A 26830-nucleotide genomic window follows, 5' to 3' on the forward strand; every position below is an offset into this window, starting at 1 on the left:
TAAAAGACTATTTTCTATTCAGGATGAATATAAGTACATATATATAATGAGTCTGTGTGTATATACATTGATGTATACATACATACATATATACATACACACTAGTCTTCAAGAGTATTTTATAAGTGATTATATGTGCAACATTCCATATATACAGTATGGTTAAGCTAAAGTGAGTTCTCTAGATAAGCATTATTTAGTTTTTATATAGATAGCACTTTAAGGTTTTGCAAGTGTTTTACAAATATTAACTGACTTTATCCTCACAACATCCCTAAGAGATAAATGCTATTACACATAATTCTTGTTTACATAAATTCTTATTATGAAAATTCAGCTTTGCCATAAGAATTTTGAAAGAAATCTGCATTACAAAAACAAATAAACAGACCCTGTTAACTTTACTAGGTAGTGCTGTAAAAGAATTGGAAAAGTCACCACTGGATAGGGGGCTTGGCTTGAGATCTTCTACTGAAAAAGGAGACCCTTGCCCTGCTGTGCCCGTGTGTCCATCTTTCATCCCAAATCTTCTGTCTGTCAGCACTTAGATACATAAGGCTGTCCTTTCCTGGCTCCTATGTGGTCCAACATGTCTTTGCCTCTCTCCACCCCCTTCCACAGGCCAGGTATTTGTTCTCCTGCTATCCCTTCTCTGTCCCCTTTCCCCATGCGGTGGTGTTTTTTGTGAGACTGTCTCAGTTAAGTGACTTGCCCTGGGTTACACGGCTTGTAAGTATTTGAGTTCAAATATGAACTTGGGTTCTCTTGATCCCATTTGTTTTTGAACCATGTGCTGGCCTTCTTCTTCCTTCCCTCTATTCCTTCCCCACATCTAAAAGAAGTAGTAAAGAAAAAAACTATTATTCCCATTTTACAGATGAGAAAACTAAGACAGGCTAGGTGTCTTGAGGCCACATTTGAACTCAGGTCTTCTAGACTTCCAAGTCTACTATGCCACCTAGCTGCTTCAAGTGTGTCATCGAATTTTTTATGGAAATCTTCCTAACAGAGATTCTGAGAGAACATTGCCATCGATTGTCATTTTATGACTCAGGAATATCTTTACGGACTGTACAAGGTGAAGTTATTGCACTGTTATAATCTGATACCCTTAGGGATTGTTTGCCCTATTGTTAAATACTCTGATGTAGCTAGGGATTATTGTCTGGACTGCAGCAATAACCTAATTGATCTCTGGGCCTCTACAACTCTTTCCCTTCTCTAATCTGTCCTTCATGCAGTTGCCAAGGTGATTTTTCTGAAGTATAGGTCTGTTTATATCATCCCTATACTCACTAAACTCTGTCTCTTTTTAACTCCAAGATCAAATGTAAAATTTTCTGTGTAGCATTTAGAGATCTTTATAATTTAGTCTCTTTCAATCATTCTAGGCTTTTATGTTTTACTTCTCTCCTTGTACTCTTTGATCTAGCTACACTGGCCTACTTATTACTAAATCAAGAAACGTCACCTCTGGTCTCTCTGCTTTTGAATGGGGTGTTCTTCATATCTAGAATCTTCTCTCTCCTAATTTGCAAGCATCCTGATTCCCTGGACTCCATCCTGTGGCTCAAAATCTCATCCTTTCAGGAGACCTTTCGTAATCCCCTTAGGTACCAGTTCTTAACCACTAAGATTATGTTCTACCTATTCTATAGATACCTTATACTTACCCAGTTAGTTATTTGTATGTCTTATATAAAATGTGAGTTTCTTGAGGGCAGTAACTTTTTATTTTTCGTTGTATCCTCACAGAGTTCAGCTTAGTGCTTGGCACTTGGAAAATAAACTCTTAATGCCTTTTTTTTTTTTTTTAATTTAAAGTCCATCAGTTATAATCAACTAAAGGCAGTGAATGAGGTGCATATTTAGTGTCTTATGACTATATATTTTTTCTCAGCCAAAAGATTTAAACCATCAATCCATTAGCACAAAGTGCTTTACATATATGATTCTTTAACATTGACAGCATCTCAGATAAGTTGTTTTTCCCATTTAAAAGTAAGGGAAACAGATTCAAAGAAGTACTGATTTGTTCAAAGTCACATAACTAGTATATGGAAAAATCTGTACTCTAGTCCGAGTTTTGAAACTACTTTGGACTAGTTATTTAAGCTCATAGCCTCATTTTGTTTAACTGTAAAGTGAAAGGTTAGAATATCAATAAAGACTCTGTCAACTCTAAGATTCTGTATTTCTGACTTTGAAACGTTGAAAGAGATTTCATTTTAGACAGAAAATCTTATGTAATAAAGTGCATTATATGACAAGTATTTTTTTTTTTTAATGCTTTCATATAGTAAAATGGTTATCTCCTTTACCTTGTACCCCTAAGGAAATTGCAAATTCAGCTTATTCAGGTATAATCATCTGTCAAGATGTTAAAACTACAGCTGTAAAATCCCAGTAGGTCATGTATATACTTTGTTCTTAACATCTTAAGGGGTCAGCAGATTAGAAGCAGATCCCATAAACTATATTTTTTGTACACTGTAAAAATACCTTGTTGCAAATCAAAGACATTTTAGGGTAAAGTCCAAACTTCCCTTAATACTGGTATTTTTTGTTATTGCTACCAGTTTTGAAAAAGGCAAAGATCATATTTGTGACACTTCCCAAATTCATTGCAAAAGATTCCTTGGTGATCATACTACCTGAAACCCTTATTAGATTTTCAAACCAAGTTCCTATGCACTTTCATACATGTTAAGAAGTGTTTTTCAGTTTTCAGAAGGTCTCTTTCTGCTGCTCTGTTGTGTTTTACAGTATGATATACAAATAACTTAGCACCAGACTCTTCTCTTACCTACTCATATATCTTTCTTATGGTTTCCTGCCTTTGCTCCTTCATTTCTCAGGAGAAAACTCCATTTTTAAATTTTTAGGTAGGTCATGCTTTGAGTAAGAAAAAAAAAAGAAATGGAAGAAATTGTAATTTTTCAAAAATAATTATAGAAAAAAGTTTTTCTTATAAGTCCAAAAAACTTAAGGATGAATTTATTTACTTTTTTTAAAATGACATTGGGCAGCGCTTTATCTGTCAAACTAAGGATCACAACTTATTGGATAATGATTAATTGTAAGATGCAAAAGTACATTTATTTTCTTTTACCTTTTCTCCCATTTTTTTTTTCCCTAATAGGAGATATTGAAACATACTTCAAAGGATCACTGGATTATAGATTTTGAATTAAAAGGGAAATTAGAAATCATCTGGTCAAACCCTTTCATTTTATAGATAAATTAGACCCACAGAGGCTAAATAACTTGCCCAACATACCATAAGTAGGAAATAGTAGAGCTGGTATCTAATCTAAGTTCTCTTGACTACAGATTCAGTGCTTTTCTTACTTCTACTATGCTTTCATAAGTTTCTGATACTTAATTTTTTTTATGGTACACACAAATATTTGGAATAGCACTGACAATACTTTAGATATTGGAAGTAATATACATTATTATTGTATTATTAGTTTAATCATTCAGACTTTATTTCATATTGCTTCTACCAAGAATTAGTGGTTATGGATGTAAATGACATATAAAAACTTGGTTCCCAAGATCTGAACAATATGTCATTGTTCCAAATGGCTTTTTCCTTTACTGTAGGCTGTAGAGAATAGTATGTTTTTTATTTGAATTATTTTCTGATCTTGAAAATGCTTTTTATCACCTAAATAATCAAATAGTCTCTTAATGACCAACAGGATTAAATAAAAGATTTATTACTTTGCTAAATTGTGTTTTTCCACTTTCTTTTAAAGTTAGATCTCTTCTCTGTGATTAATCACTAGAAATTTATAACTTATTTCCTAATCATTGTGAAGGTAATAGACAACTTCCTATCATAACCACTTTTGTTACAACTGAGTTTGAAAACATTCTGAAGCAATGTTTAAAAATCATTTGTTATGTTAATTCAACAAACCCTGAAATTGATTTTACACAATAATACTTCATGACAAAAATGTAGTATGGCATCCTATTCCATGTAAAGCTCAGATTGTGCTTGTAAAGTTCTAGGTACACAGTCCTACCTGTAAACTACTTTTTAAATTTATTTTTAATGTTTATAGGATCCAATTAAATTTGAAAGGACACACAAAATTGCTGTAGGAAAATCCAATGCCAGTAAATAAAGATTTCTTTAGGTGATTTCAAACGTGGTGCCATTTTTAGTAGTAAAATAAAAGGGAGAAACATTTTTTATTAGAGTAAAAGATTACTTGAAGGATAACATTGTCTCTTAAAAAAAAATAAAAAGCAAAAACCTTACACCTTTATTTTCATTAAAGGATATGTTAAATTGATGATGTGAATTTTGCTACCTAAACCACATTTCATACTATAGTTATTTTATTAATATTATTTTATTCTTATATTACCTTAATCTGTGTTATTTTTTATAACAAAGGATATGCAGTATTACATTTTGCATTTTTAATTTTTTCTTCGGGGCCAGCTTTAATCATTGGCATTCCAATTTAGTTTTTGTTTTTTCCACTTGAAATTGTTGTTATGCATATTGTTTCTTTGGTCTGTTTATTCCTTTTTGCATCAGTTCATATCGTCTTCCCATGTTTCTTTATAGTCTTCATATTCATTGTTTTTTATAGATTAGTAATATTTTATTTCATTCATCTATCACAATATTTTCAAACAATTGATAGGCATATACTTTGTTTTTAGTTTTGTATAAAAGTGTTATATATAGCTAACTATCTTGAACAAGAATTTAAAAACATCTGTAAATTGTCTATTTAGGATTTTTTTAAGGTGCCTTCAGTTATAACTCTTTTGATCCATAAAGTTAAGATAATTATAATAGTATGATATTCAATAAATCCTAACTAGTCTGTTACTTTATTTAAGTTCTTTTGTTTTTCTTTTATATTCTATATACAAGCATTTTAATTTTATAAATGATTTCACTTTCTGGCAAGTTGGCAGATGTTAGCTATTTAAAATTGTAACTGAGTAATTTCTAAATACTACTCATAGCCTAAACATAGCAAGACATTCGTCCCATCATGTGAACATGCAGAAGTTACATGCAGAGTAGATTGGGGGCAGATGGGAGTAGAGTAGAGTGTAAAAAGGGTAGATGAGATTTGTACTAAAAAGAGACATCTAACGATTTTAAACTAAGAATTTTAAAGTGTCTTAATAAGAAAAAGATTTATCCCAGAAAACAGGAGTTAAAAGTTTTTGATTTTAATTAAACTGACAAATGTATTCACTTGGATTATTTAATTCTAATATGTAAATCCATCAGTTTTGGCTCACAGAGTTAGGACTGAGGAAACCTGAGAGTTAGGACTGAGGAAACCTGAGAGTTAAACTTTCTCATTTTACAGATGATGAAATTAAGGTCCAGAAAGGGTTAGTAGCATCTTAGCTAAAGTCACATAGCAGTATGTGGGAGAAGCAGGTTTTCAACCCAAGTCCTCTGGACCAAAATCCAGTATTCTTTCCACTGTTTCTATCCTTAAATTCACCAAATCCTAAATTTATTTATATTGGTGACAAAAACATTACATATGAAAACTAATTAAAATTTCTCCTTGTAGATAGATATATTGTTTTGATTCATCAAGTAAGAAGCTGTTAATCTCACTTGATTTTAATGGGAAATCTAGTAAAAGAAAGGCTTTTAAAGTTTATCTTTTTAAAAACCAATATTGAGTGATTTTATTAGAACTATTTGAATAATTTAAATAAATTTAAAGCATGTTTTAATTTACAGCATCACTTGGTCTAAGTGGTCATCAGCTTTTCTGGCTTTATTACTTGGCTGACTATCTGCAAAAACCAACATTTCTCACAGTAAGCTTTGGAGGTTAATTTTAGTTAGATTTTTAAATATCAGAATTTTTATAAAGTCTTAAAATGTACTAAATATCAATCTTTCAGTGAAAAAAATTTGCTAATATTTGACAATTATAGAATTTACAACTAAAAACAGTAATATTTATGCTTATAATTACTTTTTTACTATTTTGAAGTTCTGACAAGAAAAGGATGCAAATATGAATTAATAAGCAGGATAAACTACAAATTCAAGATAATCAAAAGTTCATTTAATTGTATTTTATGAAATTCAAAAATTTTAAATGAAATTATCCACTAAGGCTTTAAATCATTTTCTTCTGTCTGTCAAACTTGTAATTATATCAAGCTGTCACTAATTTTCAAGTTGTGTTTAAATGATCTTATCACCTCAGTCACTTATGTGTCTATTTGTGGCTTGCAGCCATCTATTAATAGAAGCTTTCTTCAAATGAGCATATTGTTTCCAGAAAAGATTTGTATTAATATAAATGTATGCATATTTGCACATATAATTTTCTCTATGCTAGAAAAGTGTCAGTATTGTAGAATTTTAGTCTCATAGCAAAACTTCCTGCTTTAGCTATTGGGACTTAAATATAAAACATTCAAGAAATTAAGTCTTTTAGGCCATTAGGGGAATAATAATTAGTGAAATTATAGCTCAAATTGTTTGAAAGCATTCATTTGTTGCAAGTACCTAATTTGTGCTCAGGGGAGTAGTTTCCTGAGAGGACCTGGTTTATAAGGGATAAAGCAAGCTCCTTCAATTTGAGCACTCAAATTATTTTTCATTTATTGAACTATATATGAAAGGTAGTATAGTATACCAGTTAAGTAGCTTAGTATAATAAAACAGCCATAGGCATAATAGAGCTAGTTGCCAGACATCCTGGTTTAAAATTGTTGCTCAGCTGTTCAGTAGCCTATTGATATTGAGTATTTAACATCTATGAGAACATGTTTTTGAGTGTAAAGTGCAGAAAATTTACCTGCCCTGATTTCCTCATATCCAATGAAAGAAAGCATCCTTGAAAAATGTTGTTGCATAGTCATTTAAGTCATGTGCAACTCTTCATGACACCATTTAGGGTTTTTTTTGGCAAAGACACTAGAGTAGTTTGCCATTTATTTCTCCAGTACATTTTACAGATGAGGAAATTGAAACCAAGGAGGTAAGTGACTTGCTCAGAATCTCTAATACTGAATCTCTAATCTGATTTGAAGCCCAGTCTTCTTGATTCCAGGCCTAACACTCTATGCACTATGATGCCACCTAGTGGCCTTTAAAAATTATAACATCCTGTATATGTAGGTCAAATATGTATATGTTCTTACATGGAATTAAAGCTACTCATTTTCTATATTGAATCTTCGTCATAGACTCAGGAAACATCTTCACCTTTCTAATATACCCAAAAGCCATTTTGAAATGACCAATAATTTGATCTGTTTTGTCTACAGATATCTTTCTATTCTTGCATGTTGTTGTGTGTGGTGGTTAATTATTTTTGTTTTACTCATTTGCTGTCCAGGTGCAGGAGTATGCATCTCACAAGGGTGAGGAGACTAGGTAGCTTCACTTTCTACTAAGTAGGTCAGTGTCACTTGGATCAAAAAGGTACACGGTTGCAGCGAATAACAGATGGCCTTTTGGACACTGAAGGAAGAGTTCCTTTTGCTTAAGGCAGTCAGCTACTATAGAAGCCAGCCTACTTAATTAGAAATATTATCTATGTGAAGGAGATGCTTGGAAAATCCACTTGTCCACTGGTAGGCAATGTCTACTTTCTCTAGTTGGAGCAATGTCATATTAACTGAAGATTTGAGAAAATCAATGAAAATAAGGTTTAATCTATTTAGTAATATAAAAGTCTTCATAGGATGTGTATTGAGGTATTTTGTACATCTCTGTTTCTTATGTCACTTTAGGATTAGACTGCCTGCTTTCCAAGAACTTGCCTAGCTAAATACTGAAGTTCATTACTTTGGGATTAATTCTTTGGTCATGGCAAACCATGAAACAAAGAAAAATGCAAAACAGCTTGCAGTCCCATATGGCTCCCTTCTGCTTATTCACTAATGGTGGCAAAGTGGTAAAAAATAGCATATAGGGTGCTAAGAATCAGTGTTTAGATATAAACATTCACTTCGTAGTTGATATTCTATTCCTTAATAAGGCATCCTTGTCTATGACCATTGAATAGAAATAATCATTTTAAAACCTAAGGCACAACAATCTTGACATTTTTACTAACTACAAATCTAGAAAATAAAAGAAAATTTTAGGTATATAAATAGAAAGATAGCCTATATATTTTCCTTGTAGAGGTGAAGTAGTGGATGGAGTTGATAAGAAACATTACCTCATAAATCAAACAGTGAGGGAAAAAACAAGTTTAAAGAAAGTTTGGCAATTAAAATTAAAGTTGTCCAGAGAGCAATTAAGGGTGAAACTTGAAAGAAAACTACAAATCAAAGATGGCAAAGCTCTATAAAGATTTGTACCATTTACCTTTTCAAAGACAATGGGACACCACTTGAATATCACAGTCAAGGCTATTACGTCTCTATAACACTGAAAAAATACAGAGAAGAAAAGCAGTAGAAATAGACCAATTAGCAGAATAAGTCCATACAAAAAGTGGCACAATTTTGAGGGTGATGTATCTATTTTCAGGTTATTTGAAGGAGAGATTCCACAGATGTAGAAAATCTAACATTTTATTTCCCCAATAACATATACAATTTTTTACATTTTTAAAACTTTGGGTTCCAGATTCTCTCCCTTCTTCCCCACTCCCCACATTGAAAAGTACATGTGAAGTCATGCAAAACATTTCCATAAAAGTCATGTTATGAAATAAAAGATTCCCCACTACCACCATCAAAAAAAAAAAAAAAAAACCCTTAAGAAAAAAAATAAGAAAAAAGCTTCAATCTGTATGAATGAAACAATCAGTTCCATCTCTGGATATGGATAGCATTTCTCATAAGTCCTTCAAAGTAGTTTTGGATCATTGTGTTGCTGAGAATAGCAAAGTTATTCATAGCTGTTTATCCCACAACATTGCTATTACTTTGTATACAATAATTTTACTTTGAGCTCATGGAGAAATTTACAAATTTTTCTAAGAGCACATTTCTTATAGAACAATAATATTCTATGATCACATACCACAATTTATTCAGCCATTGATGGGCATCCTTCAATTTCCATTTCTTTGCCCTGAGAAAAGAGCTTCTATAAATTTAAAATATCTCTTGGGATATATGCTTAGTAGTGGTATTGTTAGGTCAAAGGACATGTATGGTTTTATAGCTCTTTGGGCATAATTCATATATTTTGATCATTTATCAATTAGGGAATAGCTTTTTTTTAATATAAATTTGACTTAATTACTGATACATTTGAGAAACGAAGCCTTCATCAGAAAAATGTGTTTCAAAATTATTTTCGTAATTATGCTTCCTAATTATTTCCCCTTTTTATTCTATTCTATTTTTACCCTGTCCCTCCTCAAGTGTTTTGCTTCTGACCACCCCTTCCTCAATATGTCCTCTTTTTTGTCACCCTCTCCTCTTCTTATATCCCCTTCCTCTCCTACTTTCCTGCTAGATAAGATAGATTTCTGTACCCATATTGAGTGTGTATGTTATTTCTTCTTTGAGCCAGTTTTGATCAGAGTTAAGGTTTGTTCACTCCCCTTTTCCTTCCCTTCTTCCTCTCCACTATAAAAGCTTTTTCTTGCCTCTTTTATGGCAATAATTTTCACCATTCCACCTCTTCCCTTTCTCCCCATGCATTCCTCTCTCACCCCTTAATTTTATTTTTAGATATTACCTCTTCATATTCATCTCAAGGTGTGGAAAAGCTTGAACTTTATTAAAATTAAGAAATACAAAGCAGCAGTAGCTAACTATACATATATGCCTACATTCCCATCATTATAAAAATTTTTTTTAGAATACTCTGTATAGCAGAGCATCTTTGATGATGGTGTTAAAAGAGAACAGGTAAGCTTTATATGATAGACTACATCTTTATCATCACATAATTGGCAGAAATATGTAAAGAACACAAAATCCTCTTAAGCTTCTTTTTGAAAGGAAGAACCATAAACCAATTTTTAATGGCAATATTTTTTTCATGCTGTTGTCTGTGAGGTATGAAATACTATGGTCTCCAGAGAACTGAAATTGATAGTTATCCAAAGGGTAATGGAAAGGTTATAGTATTTAGATGGAAAATATTACAAATAAGGAATTACAGTGGAGAATGGTGTACAATTGCCTTTCCACTTTGCCAATTTGCTGGTTCTTAAGGATATGTTTGATCAAAAATGATGTGATTTGTTGTTGATATAATCTTTGAGCTCCATTGGATTACTCATGAAGTTAAAAAATGTAGAGAAAGTCCTAAGACCCCTTCATATTAGGTAGATTACCTTTTTGCAAATTACGGGATAATATAACTACTAGTATTACAGGTAAGGAAGACATAGGTAGTTGTAATTTTTTTAATCAATGAGTATATAAATCCTTTGAAGTTCACTTTCTGCTTTTGCTATTGAACTATGATTAGTAGTTGTAGGGATTCCTTATGAATCCACTCCCCTTCCATACCCCCTCCAACTATGTTATCCCAATCTGACAAAAGTTTTGGTGGCTGAACTATTTTTGTGTGTATGTTTATTTTTCTCTTTTGTAGGATATGCTGACTGAATAGAATTTTTTAAATTTTAAGAAAAATACTTGATAAAAGTATACTGCCTCCTTATCTGCATTATTTCCTTTTTATTTAGAGACTTGGTTCTATTATTACCTACTAAGGGAAACCCATATCCTCAAATGTTAATAAATTACATGTCAAATCCATATTTAAAGATTTCTGGTAATGTTTGAACTTTGGCAGAAAAAATGGAGTCATTTGTTACAGAGTTATAATGTTTGAATTCTAATTATGTTGTTTTTGTATTTTTTTGGCAGACCAAAATTATAGCTAACCAACCTGGAAGGCGGAATTTGTGTAATAAGATCTACCTTTGAATTCAGTTATTCTTAAGTTTAGTTAATTTATTATGATGCTTTATATATTAGTGTTTTAGTATATTTTCACATGTAAAAATCTCAAGAAAAACTCCTAAAAAGAACATTTGCCCCATTATTTTATTGTTACCATGACAATACTGGCAGCAAGAGTTGTAGTAACTTCTTGCAGTAAACTTATTTTTAGTTTGCAGTGAATTGAAAATGGCTCAAGTCCTCCTGTCTCATCCTCCTCAACCCCATTCCCCAGTGACTCTAGTGGAAAAATACTGGTGATTCTGACTTTATAAATGAAAGACTGTACCATTGTAGGCTAAAATAAATTAGTGTAGGAGTACTGAGTATTTTTCCTGTGGATCCTGAATGTTCAGAATTTCTCAAAATATGATATTACATATATCATGTTGATAGGAAAGAAGAAATAGACCTTCAGCTCTCTTTCCATAAATCAAGCCAAACATGGACATTATAATTTTCTGAATTGAGCTACTACAGAAAGTAAATGCCATTTAAAAATATTTCTTCTAATTAAAATCCAAATTATTTTATTCAACTATAAGAGATACTATTATATTCCCATTATATTTTGGATTGAAAATGTAGAACTGATGCTTCTTCGATTCTTTTTCTAATTTAGCACATCATAGTGGAACTTTTTTTTAGATATGCAAATTGTAAATTTGTGATTTATATATACATATATATGTGTGTATGTATATATATAAATATATATCACATATTCTTATATATGCATATAACGTATATAATTTGACATGAAAAAATCACTGAGGCAATTTGATTTGGGTGATTAAATTAATATGGCACAAAAGTCTTGGTATTTTTAACTTTCCCAGATAATACACTTTTAAGAGTACATGGGAAAACCTATCTTTTACTCTCTACTTTCCCATTCTAAATATGGACCTAATAACATTTTGTATGTCTGAGGCCCTGCTTTGCAGGGAGAAACTCATCAACATGTTTGCTGAAGGATGGTGAATTTATCAACCAAAGCAAATAATGAAGATTACTTACTAAAGTGAAGAGTGGCTTTGATCTTCATTACATAGGGAAGTACCTCAACTGATGAAATTATGAATCCTTGAAAATAATGTCCTATTATTAGAAATGTAATATGAAGCTGTTGGCATATTTAGTCATTGTTAATAGCTAGTGTAATTTATATAATTTTTCATACTATTTGATGGGTCAAGGATTGATATTAAGTATACATGTGGCTGTATATATAATATTACATATAAATGCATTACATATACGTATATGTATATAGTGGGAGGGGTGTCTATTTGTATGTATAGTTTGTCATTGAAATCTGTTTTAGCAACCATTACATTGAATTCCCAATCCCTATATTTATGCCCACTTGCATTTTTGATTTCCTTCACTCGCTAATTGTACAATATTTCAGAGTCTGATTCTTTTTATACAGCAAAATAATGTTTTGGTCATGTATACTTATTGTGTATCTAGTTTATATTTTAATGCATTTAACATCTACTGGTCATCCTGCCATTTAGGGGAGGGGGTGGGGGGTAAGAGGTGAAAAATTGGAACAAGAGGTTTGGCAATTGTTAACGTTGTAAAGTTACCCATGCATATAACCTGTAAATAAAAGGCTATTAAATTTAAAAAAAAAAATGATTTTCAGCAAAGCAAAAAAAAAAAAAAGAAAAAAAAGAAATCTGTTTTAGCATGGAAAAAATGTCTGGAAATAAACCTTGTAGAAATGTATTTCTGTGTACTCTGTGATACAATGACACTCTCTCTTTGCTGATCCCCTCCCAAGAAACTCTATCTCTGGACTCTTGTGTATTTTCACATATTATTCCCCATGTCTGGAATTCTTTTTTTCATCTCCTATTTCCTAGATATCCTGGCTTTCAGAATCCTACCTTCTACTACTATTCCTTTCTTTATCTCTTTTAATGCTAGGGCCTTCCTCTTAAGATTCTCTTTTGATTTATTCTGTATGTATCATTTGCATATTGTTGTTTGCATGTTGTTTCTTCCATTAGACAGAAGCCCTTTGAGAGCAGGGACTGCTTTAAATCTTTATATCTATCCCTAGCCCTTAGCAAAGTGTCCTTCACATAGTAAACACTTAATACTTGACTTGATTGGACTAAAATTTGCGTATTATATAGCTTTCATTAGTGATAGCTTTTAAAATACAATGTACATAGTAACATGTATTCTACTTAGTGATAGATTCAGTTAAAAATATTCATCTTTAGTTTTGAAAGGGGCCTGATTATGAAAGTGTCTTCTTTTGTCTCTTGTACTGGATGTTAAAATACAGAAAAAGACTAGTAAGCATTTTCATTAAGTATTATTAATAAAAATTAATTTCTAAGCAAGATTTTACTTTGGAGGAAATCACTTTAGGCTAATCTGCCATCTCTTCTCTCTTGCCTTTGGTGAATTCACTCTAAGCAATAATAATTTAATGAGGATACTTGAAAGTGCTTTTTCATTTTTACTTTTTAGTAAAAAGTAATCCAGAAAGATTTACTCTCACGTTACTTTGGCTTAAGCTTGTATTTTCTTAAATCTGTCTAACTATTGTATACTAAGAAATAATTTGAATTTATTCAACTTTGAAATGATATCTTTTCAGTTTGAGAACAAAAGTGTCATCTACTTTAATTGTAGGAATTAGGATTTTCTTCCTCTGCTTCTCTTTGTGTAACCTGGAATAAGTCATTTCATTTTTCTGGGTCTCCTTTTCTTTACTTTTAATGTGATTAAGATTGGATTAAGTGTTGTTGTTGTTTTTTCCTAGCTTCTTTCTTATTTGCAAAATTGTACTAGTTGTGCATAGAATATTATGAGAATACATGTTTAAAGTGGTTTATCCTTGCATTTTTTTTTTACTTTAGTCAGATTCTTTAAGGCTTTAATCATCAGTATTAAAGAAGCTCAACATTTGATTTAACAAACAAAAGCTAGAAGAATTTTTATCAGAAATCACATTGCCATGTGGTAAAAAAATGACACAGTTGCATTTTTAGCATCTACAATTGTATTTTCCTAGCACTTGTTAAATGCTTCTTTATATGATCTTCCTTCCATCTCTAGGATGAAATGGTTATTTGACTAGGCAACAAATATTTATTCTGTGCCTGACACTGTGGGGAATACACACACACACACACACACACACACACACACACGTTTTATAATTTAGTTGGGAAGACATAATTTACATATAGTAAATAAAATACTTTGAAGGATCTGTACCTTCTTTGGCATGAACTCTCACAGCTTCTCTTCTTACCCTGAAGTTTTGCACTTTGTCTTTCCATAAAGCTACCATAGGACATCCCCCAAACATTTTGAAAGATCTTCTTATCTTAAGGTCTTGGAGTTACCAGTGTACCACTTGGTTTGGCCATTTGTTATCTTTCTGTTATCAAGGCTAGCCCACCTTTTCCTCCAATATATGTCTTAAATGATAATTTTTTCTGCCATAGTCTGTTGGGGTTCTCCATTCCCCAATTAGTCTTAGCAACATACTATATATATGCTCATTTTGGGTTTGTCACATGTCAAATAACTAAAGAATAATTCAAGATGGTCTGTAGTCAAATGAATATGTGGTATACTTTACAAGGAATTTGGAATGAAAAGATCAAAATGGGTTAGGGAATAAGAGAAATTATTGTGGAGATTAATTATTCCTTTCAGCACATCTTTTCTTTTATGGAAATATAGAGTGTCTGTATCCTTAAAACATTCTTATATTAAAAATATTTGGTGAATGTTTGGGAAAGATAAATAGGCAGTTGTGCTTTTCTGCAGTCTAGCATTTGGGTGCATTTTTGTTGTCTCTTGTGGGCCCCTTCTATCTTCTTTGCTCCATCTGTTTGGCATGCATGAGCCTGCTGGTTCAGCTTTGACAGAAGTGATAAGTATCACAGTGCTAGATGTTATTGAAATAATAAAGATCTGGCTTTGGAATTTCTGTGCACTAATCACATAATTTAAATATTGAGAAATTAGGCTAAAAACATTCATGCAATTAAAAATTTTTATACTAAATAATCTTAACACTAAAGTCTCCTTAGGCTGAGACATCAAAAATTGGAAATATTTAATTCAGATTTTGACTGGTTAATTTTAAAGCATACATTAAGAAACTTAGTCAAAAAAACCATTACATTGAATTCCCAATCCCTATATTTATGCCCACCTGCATTTTTGATTTCCTTCACAAGCTAATTGTACAATATTTCAGAGTCTCATTCTTTTTGTACAGCAAAATAACGGTTTGGTCATGTATACTTATTGTGTATCTAATTTATATTTTAATATATTTAACATCTACTGGTTATCCTGCCATCTGGGGGAGGGGGTGGGGGGTAAGAGGTGAAAAATTGGAACAAGAGGTTTGGCAATTGTTAATGCTGTAAAGTTACCCATGCATATAACCTATAAATAAAAGGCTATTAAATAAAAATTAAAATTAAAAAAAAAAGAAACTTAGTCAAAATTGAAATAACCTCTAACATTAGTACAATATGATCAAGGACCTTGTGTTTTAGTTTGTCACATCTAGATGATTCAAATCATGTTTTCAGTGTATTTTAAGACCAATGACATTTGTAAGGTACTTTCTTTTACATTTTTTCTAAAAGAATTGTTAAAATCTGTTTAATTGAAGCACAAGTCTTTACCCTTTTCTGATGTCTATAGCTTTCAGTTAAAAGAAATTCTTGAAGAAATGCTATTTGTTGTATTTTAAAAATCAAATCCTCATGTAACTTAGAGAGGTGAGGTTTTACAATTAGCTATCTAGCTTGTTCTCTGATGATGTTTATACTTGTCTTTTGTAATATGTTCAGCTATTTGATTGTTTTATTCATATATGAATCTTATGGGGAATAGAATGATGAAGGACTTCTAATTTTGTAGCTTAGACATTCCAAAGAGCACAGTTACAGTTTATGACTTTTTAAAAAATTATATATCATATGTTCTTTGGGCTTTATGGTCCCTTTTTCTTTTCCTAGAATATTTTTGGGATTGTACTTTTGTCTTTTTTAAGGCATTATTTCTAAAATTTGTTAAGAAATTTTCTTTAAATGAACAGCAAAAACTACAATCACAGGAGATAGCAGAAAACTTATTTCATACTCAGATAATCAATTTAGGTTTGTGAACTCAAATAATCAGCAGTACCTTAAACTTTCAAGAAAGGACAAAGCAATAATAACAGTGAGAAAAAAAATCTGCTTCATAACTATTTTCAAATGAATAATAAATGAGAATAATGAAGAACTGGGCAAATTCAGTGTTATGAAATAGTCCAAATTTAGGATTGATCATTTAAAAAATTATTTAGCTATTTAAGATCTGGGAGGAAAAGGATAAAACAAAACTGTTTTGCCCTTTTTATTTTTAAAGTTCAATCTCTAATGAATCTTTACTACTTTTCCATTTCAAGAAAGCATATATATGATAACAACAGAATACATTGTATTAATAATTGTCAATCTTTGCTTCCTTATAAGGTTTCCTTTGTTCTCAGATGTGCACTTTTTACTTTGTTTTGTTCCCCCTTCCTCCCTCTCACATTCCAGAACAGACTATAGTTAAGTACAGATATGTTTATAGATACATACACACATACATATATATATATAAAGTTATGAATACCCATTTTGAATCTCTTTGTTGTTCTCCTGGACACATGACCATGTTATTTGTTTGTTTTTTTGTCTTTATATTTTTTTTTCTTATTTTGTATTTAAGCTTTAAATAAGTACATTTAAATTTTTAAAAAAAGAAATATTTACAATCTGTTTTATCAGTATTGACCATTGTCTCTGTGGAAAGAAAATACATAAACTAGAATTTTTTTTAGAAATAAGAGATAGAGCTTATTATTTTGGTAGCTGAAAGTAATTCATGAGGGTCTGAGTGTAACTAGATTCATAACTAGATTCATCATATGTATTGGTCCTTATAATTTCATAAGTGAAATACTTCTCATTTCATAATTCTTTTTTCCTTCTTTGTGGCAAATAATAACATTCATTAATTTTCTCATTTCTTGTTTCAGATACTTGTTTACTGATGCCTGTTATTTTTAAAAATAATTTTTCATATTCATTTTATTGAACTATTTTCATTTTCTTAGAAGATAGATCCTAGATAATGGAACTGAACTGTTCAAGAATATTCAACTTGTAATAGCTTATATGAACACTGGATGTCACTATCGTTCAGTAGAAGTAAAATTTAGAGTATATATTTTGCTTCAGTGAGCACTGGAAAATTGACTATGAATGTGCAGTTTAGAATTTTAATATTTTTTGGAGTGTGTGTCTTTATGTAAGAATTTCCAAGTAATTCTTGAAGTTTAATTGGTATATTTGGTGTATGTACTAACTAAACTGAATACCATTTTTATAACTTATCTTTTCTTAAATTAAGATATATTCACTGTTTTACTTACTATTTCCAAATTTTTTGAATTTGATAATATTTGCTTTGTGTATTAGGATAGGGGAAGGACAGAAAACTGCATAAACATAACGTATGTCATGTGGTTGATTCTACAGTCAACTTGTCAGCTTTATGCTTGCCTTTTAAGGTTATGTCAAGTTGATATTATTGATTAAGCCATAAATAAGGATTGGTATTTTCATTAAAATATGCTTTTGTTTTACCTTACTCATTAAAAAATTTATTATGTTGGACATAATTATTTAATAGTACTATTTGGATGAAGTGTATTAAGAACTATCCTAGAATCAAGATGCTATTATTTTTGTAATTAAACATATAGGAACCTTAAGTACCAATATTAATATCAAAGGAATCTTTCATCAGCATAACTTTTATATTAAAATAACCACATTTAGGACTTCTTGATGTCTGTATATGTGTTATATATGCATGTTATCTACACCAATATTGTGGAATCGTATTTAGAATCCCCAAATCATGTCACTTTTATTTGAGTTAGGAAGATCTTTTCTAGATTTATCTACTTTTTTAGAAAACAGTTATGTTTGACACTTTAATCTTAAATTACTTTTAATTTTAAGATCTATTTACATTACTTTTTTTCCTTGAAGGCAAATGGGGCTAAGTGACTTGCCCAGGGTCACACAGTAAGTATCTGAGGCTGGATTTGAACTTAGATCCTCTTGTCTCCAAGACTGATGCTCTTCCTACTTTGTCAGTTACCTGTCCTCTGCTTATATTCTTTTTTTTTTTTCCTGAGGCAATTGGGGTGACTTGCCCAGGCTCACACAGCTAGGAAGTGTTAAGTGTCTGAGCCCAGATGTGAATTCAGGTCCTCCTGACTTCAGAGCTGGTGACCAGCTTAGCAATCATGTCATCTTTTTTGGTCATAGGCATTTATTAAGTACCTATTATGTGACAGATGTTACACTAAGTTCGAGGGTTACAGAGATAAAAGTGTCTGCCTTTAGAAACGTTCTGTGGAAGTAGGGGAAAACATGTACATTGTCACTATTATAGCCCAATAAAATAAATGATTTGTTATAGACAAGAAAAGGTTAAATAGTCAAAACAATACTCTGTTTAAAAAGTAGGGAAAAATCATAATAACCTTTAGTCAGGAAAAATCATAATAACCTTTAGAAAGACATAAAATAATTAAAATAAAAAATGCTGATGTTAAAAGGAATAAATCCTTAGCAATATGGAATGAATCATTCCATATAACTTTACTACATGTGTGAAATGATGCATATTACTTGAAAAGTTCCTAGAATTTTGTTGTTGGGGGGTAGTTCCTGCCCAGAACGCAGAATCACAAGGATTGTGCTTTCAAGGGACCATAGAGATTATCTGGTCTAATATTCTACATCTATTTTGCAGATAAAGAAATTGATGCCCCAGCAGGGAAAGTTGCTTATCCATGGTTGCATAGTGAGAACTAGAACAGAATCCAGTTCTCTGGTTTCCAAGTCTAGTACTCTATTTTCTATGACACTGTTTCATAGTATGCATATTAAGCATTAAGCTGTCAATGTTTAGAAAATATCCGCATCCCCTTATTTAATATGTGGCATATTTTTTATAATATTGAATTCTGTAAGTACACATGATGAAAAATATTGCAGTTGACATGTTGTGCTAGACCAGAATCTATTCAGTCCAATATTGTTATAAAACAGAATCTTTCAGGTTAAGTATGTACCAACTTCTTTTCTCTGATTTATGGTTTTGACATTAATAATTTTATCCTAATTTTTAAAGTTTACTTCTATATTATATTTGTATCATCCTTTATTGGGAATAATTAGTTTTATTACCTACTTTGTGAAGTAGTGCCACTTTTATTTAAAAGTATCTTTGTATAGTGGAAAGATTTTTGCACTTTGAGTCAACTCTGCCTTGGATTTGAATCTTGGCTCTAATACTAGACATGTGATCACAGGTAACTCACTTAGCTTCTTTCTTAACCTCATCTACAAAACAAGAAATAATTATACTTATAGTGACTATTTTAGAGATTGTTGTAAGGATCAAATGATCTAATATAGGGAAAGTGTGTTTTTAAATCTTAACATTCCATATAAATAGGTAATCCCATATGTTCCCAGTGATTCATCTACATTAATGTTGTGTCTCACACTATTATTTATCCTCAACTTATTTTAGGTCATCCTGTTTTATGAGCAATAGAGCGTTGCTTAGATCCTTTAACCCACTACCCCTCTCATTTAACAAATGAGTAAACTGAGACTAAAGTGCCTTTTCCAACACCACACAAGTAATAAACATCAGGGCCAAGATTAATGACTACAAATCCAATGTCCTTTCCACCATGCCTTTTTTATAACCCTGTCAGAGTTTCATTGAAAGTCTAAAATTATATCACTTTATCTAAATGTCAGTCAACAATTTACTTATTATGAAAACAAAACTCTTTAGTCTCCAAATTTCTGAGTCCTTTCCAGTGCAATTCTTTTGAAAGGCACATTTTGCTATTCACTTACCAGACCTCCAGCACACTAGTATTGGTGACAACTTTATCACACGTTGGCCAGTAGTTTAAAAGTATTTTTCATCAGATCTCTAGGATAGATGCCATATATTGCTGGTAATTGTACATTATTTTGCCTGTCTACCTCAGACTACCTTGAGTGCCAATCACTGTTTAATTGATTTAACAAATTTATCGGGGAAATATCCTTGGACTGAGGAGTTAGGAGTTTTGGATTTTTGACCCAGCTCAACTGTTAACCAGTTATATGACTATATATAACCTCTCTGGGCCTCAAATTTCTCATTTCTAATAGATCAGACTAATTTCTGAAATTTTTTTCCAACTCTGAGATGCTCTGAAATTATGGAAATATCTCTATGTACTTGATTTTTAATTACCCATTTTTCTTTTTAGTTCTGTCAAAACTTTTGACTTGGATTGAAATTCTTTTATTTTTCTCCACCATACTGAATGAATAGTAGGTACTAAATATGTTTTGAACTCAGGAAATTGAGATTAAGAAGTAGTTCTAATACATCTAATACATTTCTTGCCCTTTCGTACAGTAGTACAATGGGAAAAGCTCTATACTTGGAGACCCAGGACCAGAGTTTCCCCCTTTTTACTGCCTGTGGGACTTTGAGCAAGACACAACTCCCTTATCCAAAATGAGGAGTTGGATGACAGGACTGTTATGGCCTCTTCTAGCTCTTTTTCTGTGACCCTTTGAACTCATTTTAACATACAAGTCTAATCAGTATTCCTTTGATCCCTTTTTAGTTATAGGATATCTAACTTGTTTGATTTTATTTTTTTCATTGAACTACTAGATGGCTATTAGACTCTTAGAATCCATTTCCTTCTCTTCAGAATGGTTGATCAAGTCATTCCTCTTCTCAATAAACTCCTATGGCTTCTTATTGCCTCTAGAAACAAATACAAAAATGCTTTATTTGGCATTCAAAGCCCTTCATAATCTAATCCACTCCTACCTTAGCAGGCTTTTTACACCTTACTCATTAACATGTAGTCTTTAATCCAATGACACTGGCCTCCTAGCTGTTCTCTGGTAAATTGCAAAATACTCCCATGCCTGGAGTGCTTTCCTTCTTATATTCAACTATTGACCTTTTCTGTTTCCTTAAGTCCCAACTAAAATTGCATCTTCTACAGGAAGACAACCCTTCTTAATTCTAGTGCCTGCCTTCTGTTAATTATTTTCTATTTTTTTATCTTATATATATACTTATTTTGTATATTGTCCTCCCATTAGATTGTAAGCTGCTTAAGGGTAAAGATTGTTTTTTGCCTCTTATTTTATCTCTAGTGCTTAAGCACAGTGCTTGAGTTAAGTGCTTAATAAATGTTATTTTTAAAAATATATATATTGGGCAAATATGTGCCTTATGAAGGTCCTAAGACGTTCATTATAGGATTTAGGGTTAGGAAGGACCTTAAAGATTAACTTGTTAAAGTTCCTTTGTTGTACTAATTGGGAAAGAGGCTAAGTGATTTGCCCAGTATCCTGCAGGTCATAATAGTATAAGCCAATAATCAAATCCAGGTTCACTACCTCCTAATTGAGTGCTACTCCCATTATTCCATACTAGGTTTGTATATGACATTGATATAATACTTGTTAAATGGATTAAACTTTTTATAAGAAAATATTAGAAGAGTAAATATAAGAAACAAAATAAAGATATACTGTATTTTTAAAAGATAAAAAGAAGTGAAGAGGAAAAATATTATCCTAATTAGTCTTAGGAAAGCATTTTCTTTTCTTGCAAAGGGGTCTTAAAAAAACCCTTAAACTCTGTGAAGTTTTTATCCTAGGATAGTGGCATTCTTTTGTAGATTTTAAAGTTCTAGATTCATAGCAGCAGAGAAATTGTAGTCATTTCATTTAAAAATTCCCAAAATTGGATGCAAAAGAGGCAGCAAAACTTTTCATTATTCTTGTAAGCTAGATGGATAGAAACTCCCTCTGAGTCACAGATGTGCCTTTTTAGTTTGTCCAGTGGAGTCTTGATAGAATTGAAGGAAAAAAAAATAACTCTTCCTAAGAATAGTGAATGTTCTTTAAGATTCTTCCATGGAAACGTTGAGTTGAAAAAAAACTTCAGAGTCCACTAGTCTCTCCTCCCTGAAGAAGAATCTTCTCTATCACCACCATACAAGTGGGCATCCAGCCTTGTTCAAGACCTCCATTAATGAAAACCCATTACTCCCCCAAGGGAGCCCCTTGAACTAGATGGTCTCTAATGTTAGCCCATTTATTTAACTCAAAATGTAACTATGTAGTTATGAAATTGAACTTTTATAGATTAGCCAGAAAGCTCTGACACCAATTAAAAGATTGTTTCTATGGAGAAATTGATGTTACAAATAGTAAACTCACAAACATTAGGGGAAAATATAGCCCATTTTGAATTTGGAAACTTCTGGTGTTTTTAACTTTTTTTGTCCTCAATCTCTGTGTCCCTCTCCACTTCCCTTTCCCATTCTTTTTCTGTCTCTCTGAATTCCCTTTACTCTTCCCCCTAATGGTAATGGTCCCATCAATTCATTTAACTTTCCTGAACTTTATCTAGTTATCTGTAAAATGGAAGAATTGGGTTAAATGGCCTTTATCTAGCTACACCTATGAGCCTATGTAGAGGGTTAGAAAAATATTTTTAATTTACATGATTGTAATAAAAGTATAGTTGGGAGGGCAGAGCCAAAATGGCGGAGAGGACACATGCGTCTTTCTGAGCTCTCCTGTACCCTCAAACTATTTTACGGAACTCAGCTTCGGAATTAGCACTTAACTGTCAGAACCCACAAATATTGGAAGTAAAACACATTATCAACAGAAGATAATCCTGAAATTTGCCAGAAAAAGTCTGTTTTTGCTTGTATGTGGGGACGGAATGGGAGTAGGCAGATGCAGATTCAGGCAGATAGGCAGGGAGAGCCCAGGGAACAGCTCACACTGAACAGACCAGAGCGGGGTGGGGATGGTCTCAGCCAGCAGAATATTTGCGGGGAGAAGTTTACCACAGTGTTGCCTACTCTGCTCTGGCAGCAAGCCAGTAGATTAGCAGAGAAGCTATAAACACAGAGGGTAAAGACCATAACCCCAAAATGCTAGAGTTGGGGCCTGGCCACACCCACCCAGCACTGGGAGAGACAGCCATTGCTATCCCATTGCCCCTTCACTGCCATTTCCTGTTGTCTGTAGAGGCAGCTTGGAAATACCTCACTGGTTTTTTTGTTTTTTTTTTAAATGAGTAAAAAGGCAAAGCGGACTCTAACTACATATACTGAAAGAGAGCAGATTTCAAACCCTGAGGAGACTAAAAACAGTGTCTCTAGGTGAAAACCCAAAGGTGAATGTGATTTGGTCCCCACCACATAAGGCTCTCATAGAAGAAATTAAAAAGGATATTAAAAGAGAACTAGAAGAAAAATGGGAAAAGGAAAGGTAAGCTTTGCAAGAGGGTCTGGATAAAACTCATTAAAAGATAGGGTGGAAAAAGAAAACAACTCCCTGAAAAACAGAATTTATGAACTGGAAAAAGAAAACTCCTTAAAAAATAAAATTGGTAAAATAGAAAAAAGTCCCATAGAACAAAACAACTCAATTAAAAGCTCAATTGAACAAATACAAAAAGAAAAAAAAAGTAAATGAAGAAAATAATTAATTAAAAATCAGAATGGAACAAATGGAAATTGAATGACTCAAGGAGGCACCAAGAATCAGTCAAGCAAAACCAAAAAAAATGAAAAAGAAAAAAGAAAAAAATTAAGTATCTACTTGGGAAAACAACAGACTTGGAAAATAGATCTAGGAGAGAGAATCTAAGGATTACTGGACTCCCTGAAAATCATGATGAAAAGAGTTCTATTTTTCAGGAAATCATCAAACAGAACTGCCCAGATGTCATAGAATCAGAAGGTAAAATAGCCATTGAAAGAATTCATCAATCACCTACTGAAAGAGATCCCCAAATTAAAATTCCAAGAAATATTGTGGCTAAATTCCAGAATTATCAGACCAAGGAAAAAATACAAGCAGCCAGAAAAAAAAAAATTCAAAAACAAAGGAGCCACAATAAAGATTACTCAGGATCAAGCAGCATCCACATTGAAGGGCCTGGAATATGATATTTTGAAAGGCAAAAGAACTTGGTATGCAGCCAAGAATAACTTACCCAGCCAAATGGAGCATTTTCTTCCAGGGAAGAAAATGGACATTCAATGAAATAGAATTCTATTTATTTCTGATGAAAAAACCAGAGCTAAACAAAAAGTTTGATCTCCAAATATAGGACTCAAGAGAAGCATAAAAAGGTAGAACCCATGAGAACTGGTATACATAAAGAGTACATGTATAATTTGGTTTTATTGTTATAATATAAAAAAGGTGGAAAGGAAATTATACCAGAAAAATGGAAAAGTAGAGGTACATCTCACAAAGAGGCAAAGAAAACCTATTATATCTGAGGGAAAGAAGAGAGGGGGATGAACGTAGTGTGAATCTTACTCTCATCAGAATTGGCTCAAAGAGAATGACGTATTTGGTTTACAGAGAAACTTCTCCCACCTCATTGAAAAGTAGGAGGGGAAAAGTAAAAAGGGAAGGGGTAGACTAAATAATAGGGAATACAGAAAAAGTAAGGGAAAAGTTTAAAAAACGAGGAATTCTTAAGGGAGAGGGAGAGCTTCTAAAGAGAGAAGGCTGCTTGAGGCAAGTGGTACTATAACTTTAATACTAGGAAGAGGGGAAGGAAAAGGAAAGAAAAAAATCATAATCTGAGATAAGATGGCAGGAAATAAAGAATTAGTAGTTTTAACCATAAATGTGAATGGGGTAAGTTCCCCCCTAAAGAGGAGGCGGATATCAGACTGGATTAAAAGCCAGAATCCTACAATATGTTGTTTACAGGAAACACACTTGAATCAGGGTGATACAGAGGAAAGGTAAAAAGCTGGAGTAAAATCTACTATGCTTCAGGCGAAGTAAAAAAAGCAGGGGTGGTCATCCTGATCTCAAATCAAGCAAAAGCAAAAATTGATCTAATTAAAAGATAAGGGCACTATGTCCTGCTAAAGGGTAGCATAGATAATGAAGCAATATCAATACTAAACATATATGTACCAAGTGGTTTAGCATCCCTTTCCTAAAGGAGAAATTAAGCAAGCTGCAAAAAGAAATAGACAGCAAAACTATAATAGTGGCAGATCTCAACCTTTTACTCTTAGAACTAAATCAAACCACAAAATAAGAAAGAAGTTAAAGAGGTAAATAGAACACTAGAAAAGTTAGGTATGATAGATCTTTGGAGAAAACAAAATGGAGACAGAAAGGAGTACACTTCTCAGCAGTTCATGGTACCTATTCAAAAACTGACCATATATTGGAACATAAAGACCTCAAATTCAAATGCAGAAAGGCAGAAATAGTAAATGCATCCTTTTCAGATCACAATGCAATAAAAATTACATTCAATAAAAAGCCAGGGGGAAATAGACCAAAAAGTAATTGGAAACTAAATCTCATCCTAAAGAATGAATGGGTGAAACAGCAAATCATAGACACAATTTCATCCAAGAGAATGACAATAATGAGGCATACCAAAATGTGTGGGATGCAGCCAAAGCAGTAATAAAGGGAAATTTTATATCTCTAGAGGCCTACTTGCATAAAATAGAGAAAATAAATGAATTAGGCTTGCAACTAAAAAAGCTAGAAAAAACAAATTAACCCCCCCAATCAAACACTAACCTTCAAATTCTAAAAATAAGAGATTAATAAAATTGAAAGTAAAACTATTGAATTAATAACTAAAACTAAGAGTTGCTTCTATGAAAAAACCAACAAAATAGATAAACCCTTGGTAAATTTGATTAGAAAAAGGAAAGAGGAAAATCCAATTGTTAGTCTTAAAAATGGAAAAGGGAGAACTTTCCACTAAAGAGAAATAATTAGGAGTTACTTTGCCCAACTTTATGCCAATAAATTTGATGACTTAAATGAAACTAATACCTTCAAAAATATAGGTTGCCCAGATTAACAGAGGAAGTAAATTGGTTAAATAGTCCCATTTTAGAAAAACAAATAGAAAAGCTATTCATCAACCCTGTAAGAAAAAAATCCCCAGGACCAGATGGATTTACATATTAATTCTACCAAACACTTAAAGAACAATCAACTCCAATGCTATATAAACTATTTGGAAAAAATAGGAAATGAAAGAGTCCTACCAAATACCTCTTATGACACAGGCATGGTACTGATACCTAAACCAGGTAGGATGAAAACAGAGAAAATTATAGACCAATCTCCCTAATGAACATTGATGCAAAAATCTTAAATAAAATATTAGTAAAAAGATTACAGAAAATCGTCCCCAGGATCATACACCATGACCAAGTAGGATTTATACCAGGAATGCAGGGCTAGTTCAATATTAGGAAAACTATTAATATAATTGACTGTATCAATAACCAAATTAACAAAAACCATATGATCATCTCAATAGATGCAGAAAAAGCATTTGATAAAATCCAACACCCATTCCTATTAAGAACACTAGAGAATATAGGAATAAGTGGACTTTTCCTTAAAATAGCATCGATTTAAAACCATCAGTAAGTATCATATGTAATGATAAACTGGAATCATTCCCAATAAAATCAGGAGTGAAACAAGGTTGCCCACTATCACCATTACTATTCAATATTGTATTAGAAATGCTAGCTTTGGCAATAAGAGATGAAAAAGAGATTAAAGGAATTAGAATAGGTAATGAGGAACCCAAATTATCACTCTCTGCAGATGATATGATGGTATACTTAGAGAACCCCAGAGATTCTACTAAAAAGCTCTTAAAAATAATCCACAATTTTAGCAAAATTGCAGGATACAAAATCTGTATAAATCCTCAGCATTTTTATACATCACTAAAAAAA

At 32.1% G+C, this 26830-nt stretch overlaps 1 protein-coding gene across 1 annotated transcript in view; it reads left to right on the forward strand.

Annotated features, from left to right (window-relative positions):
• SESN1 (sestrin 1) overlaps positions 1 to 26830 on the forward strand; it is a 126559-nt gene that overhangs the window by 1522 nt on the left and 98207 nt on the right. The gene's annotated exons all lie outside the window — the stretch shown is intronic.

The sequence above is a fragment of the Sarcophilus harrisii genome, chromosome 4 (genome assembly GCF_902635505.1).
Source record: "Sarcophilus harrisii chromosome 4, mSarHar1.11, whole genome shotgun sequence".
Classification (NCBI taxonomy): domain Eukaryota; kingdom Metazoa; phylum Chordata; class Mammalia; order Dasyuromorphia; family Dasyuridae; genus Sarcophilus; species Sarcophilus harrisii.